Source organism: Phocoena sinus, chromosome 7 (genome assembly GCF_008692025.1).
Source record: "Phocoena sinus isolate mPhoSin1 chromosome 7, mPhoSin1.pri, whole genome shotgun sequence".
In the NCBI taxonomy this organism is placed as follows: Eukaryota; Metazoa; Chordata; class Mammalia; order Artiodactyla; family Phocoenidae; genus Phocoena; species Phocoena sinus.
In genome coordinates, this window is record NC_045769.1 from 114,362,373 (window position 1) to 114,366,253 (window position 3,881).

Consider the following 3,881-nt stretch of genomic DNA (forward strand, 5'->3'; position numbering starts at 1 on the left):
AGTGAAGTGATTTCAATTACGCTATCATACAGCTTGCGTGTTTAGTTGGTACAGAACACAGATCCATCTTGGAGAATACAGATCATGTAAGCTTATTCAAGTGGTCATTTCAATTTCAGCTGTTATTTTAGTTATTTATTTATTTTTATTTTATTTATTTATTTATTTTTTTGCGGTGCGTGGGCCTCTCACTGTTGTGGCCTCTCCTGTTGCGGAGCACAGGCTCCGGAGGCGCAGGCTCAGCGGCCATGGCTCACGGGCCCAGCCGCTCCGCGGCACGTGGGACCTTCCCGGACCGGGGCACGAACCCGTGTCCCCTGCATCAGCAGGCGGACTCCCAACCACTGCGCCACCAGGGAAGCCCTCAGCTGTTATTTTAGTTGAGATATCCTGATAGGCATCAGAGCTGGTAAACCTTTTCCTTTTTGCAGTCCCCCCGAGCATAGAGGCGTCAGGAATTCAGTAGAGTTCTCCTGAAAAGGATCGCAGTGCATCCTCACCATCTGCTGTCTGGATCACATCAGTCTCCTGGCTCTGTGGTACAATCACTCTAATGCTCTCATCACCCCACACGATATAACACTAGTGTACTGCCTTGCTGACCTCAAGCCCACAGGTCACGGGGTGGGGGGTAGAAAGTAACAGGTACTTAAATGCTTTTGCAAGACATACGTGCGCTACAGGATCAGCAATAAATCCCATTAAAATTTAGGCTACCTCACTGAAGTTTCTGGATTCTGGTGTCTCGGACATATTGAGATACTCCCTCCAAAGTGAAGGAGAAATTGATTCACTATATCCTCTACTACAAAGAAGGAGGCATGATGCTTTGTGAACTCCTTTGGGCTTTGGAAGGAACGTGGAAAGAACCAAATGTTATGTTTGGTTGTGCTCTTCTGATTCGTTTACCGAGTGAGCTGTAAGGCTCCCAGTTCTGGGTGGGGCTCAGAGCGAGAGAAGCCTCTTAAGCTGATCCAGGCTGTAATGTAAGCAGCTCTGTTCTTTGGGCCTAATAACCCAATAGATCCAACGGTGCCAGGTTGCTTTAGTAGATCATTGATTGGAGAATCAGCAGAAACCCTAAGGTTTTGGAACACGGCTATGATCTGTTTAGCAAGCAACTCTTCTCGTTTTGACAAGGAGCCCTTGGCGTTACCCTGGGCCTGGTAGAGAAATGGTACACCCGACTGGAAGATGTCAGAAGGTCATGCAGCTTGTGCTTCTCTGGTTAGCTGGGTGTTATCTGCTCCATCAAGCCATAAAATTGAGCATGGCCTGCAAATCCCATCACTTCTTTAAAGGGATACAGACAATGAAGTATCACCTCACACTGGTCAAAACGTCCATCATCAAAAAGTCCACAAACAATAAGCGCTGGAGAGGATGTGGAGAAAAGGGAACCCTCCTACACTGCTGGTGGGAATGTAAATTGGTGAAGCCACTATGGAGAACAGTAGGAGGTTCCTTAAAAAGCTAAAAATAGAGCTCCTATATGACCCAGCATTGCCACTCCTGGGCACATATCTGGAGAAAACCATAATCTGAAAAGATAACATGCACCCCAATGTTCATTGCAGCACTATTTACAATAGCCAAGACATGGAAGCAACCTAAATGTCCATCAACGGAGGAATGGATAAAGAAGGTGTGGCACATATATACAACAGAATACTACTCAGCCATATAAAAGAATGAAATAACGCCATTTGCAGAAGCATGAATGGATAGAAATAGTCATACTAAGTAAAGTAAGTCAGAAAGAGACAAATACCACGTGATATCACTTACATGTGGAATCTAATTTAAAAATGATACAAATGAACTTATTTACAAAACAGAAACAGACATATCAAAAACAAACTTTATGTTTACGAAAGGGTAAATGTGGGGTGGGGGAGAGGGACAACTCAGGACCTTGGGATGAACATACAAACACTACTGTATATAAGACAGATAACCAACAAGGACCAACTGTATAGCACAGGGAACTCTACTCAATATTCTGTGATAACCTCTATGAGGAAAGAATCTAAAAAAGGATGAATTTATGTATATGTATAACTGAATCACTTTGCTGGACACCTGGAACCAACGCAACATTGTAAACCAACGATACTCCAATAAAATTTTTTTTTAAAGGGGGGTATAGACCAGATGGGGCCCATGCAATTCCTGAAGATCAGTGGTGTACCTAGTGTATTTGATACCCAGAGCCAGAGGTGTACTGGTATGTATTTAACAACCAACTCTCTTGGCGGCGTGGGGGGAGCCCTGATTTATCGTGTTTGCATTTCCCTGGTGTAAATACTACCACTGTGGCTGATGTCAAGCTACAAACAGGATGTCACTGAACACAGAGCAGGAAAGAGATTTCACTGTTGGGTCCCGTGAGCCAACACGAGCTGGGCCCAGCATCCTGCCACTCCGAGTGTATCCTTCTTTCAAATCCCCTTCCTCTAGGCAATAAGACTATTTTCAGAAAATAACCAGGAAATGAAATGAATAATAACGGCCAGAAAGGAAGCACAGACAGTGAAACAAATTCTTCTCGTAATCATGCTGGTAAATATTTTTTAAATAAAAAATAAAATTAATTTACTGTGCAAAAAGAGGAGAAAATGATAGGACATACGGTTTCTGGGTCAGAATTTAAGGAGCTTAGAAGTGCCCACTTCATCCTAATAAGTAAAAAGGCTGAACACACTAAAAAAAATCAACTACAAATTGCAGGGAGACCCACTCAAGGGGAGGTGGCCGCGGGGAGCACATTTCTGTGAGTTTTTCGTCCAGAGTTCCACCAGGTCCTCAGAGAAAAACAACTTCCCGCTTCCAGCAGGGGGAAGGGAAAAGAACCATTTTGAAATACTCTAGAGCACTCTGGTTTTCTTTTTTCAAAAAAGTTTTATCTTACATTGGAGTATCATTGATGAACACTGTTGTGTTAGTTACAGGCGTACAGCAAAGTGAACCAGGCATACGTACGTAAGTATCTATTCTTTTCCCGTTTAGGTCATTACAGAATATCGAGTACAGTTCCCTGTGCTGTACAGTAGGTCCTTGTTGGTTATCCATTTTATGTTTTTAATAATATTTGTTTATTTATTTTGGCTGTGCCAGGTCTTAGTTGCGGCATGCGGGATCTTTGTTGCGGCGCGTGGACTGTTTAGTTGCAGCAGGAATATGGGATCTAGTTCCTCAACCAGGGATGGAACCTGGGCCCCCTGCATTCTCAGTGGGAGTCAACCCTCTGGACCACCAGGGAAGTCCCCTGGTTATCTATTTTAAACATAGCAGTGTGTGCGTGTCAATCCCAGACACCCAGACTCCCAAGGGCCTCTCACCCTTGTTCTCAATAAGACCTGCCCTCAGGAGAGACTATTTTACCACAGCCTAAGCTTCTGGAGTTTTCTCAGCACCTAACAGATGTGGGAGACGGGAAAGGAGTAGAAAAGTAACGGATTCATACTTCGGACGCGCAGGCTCAGCGGCCATGGCTCACAGGCCCAGCCGCTCCGCGGCACGTGGGATCCTCCTGGACCGGGGCACGAACCCGCGTCCCCTGCATCGGCAGGCGGACTCTCAACCACTGCGCCACCAGGGAAGCCCCGGATTCATACTTTGAAGTCACATCAGTGAATTTTCTTTTTTTTTAAATTAATTTTATTGAAGTACAGTTGATTTACAGTGTTGTGTGAATTTTTGCTGTACATCAAAGTGATTCAGTTTTTTATATATATATATATATATATATGTATGTATGTGTATATATATACACACACATTCTTTTTCATATTCTTTTCTATTATGGTTTATCACAGGATATTGAAAATAGTTCCCTGTGCTACACAGTAGGACCTTGTTGTTTATCCATCCTCTGTATA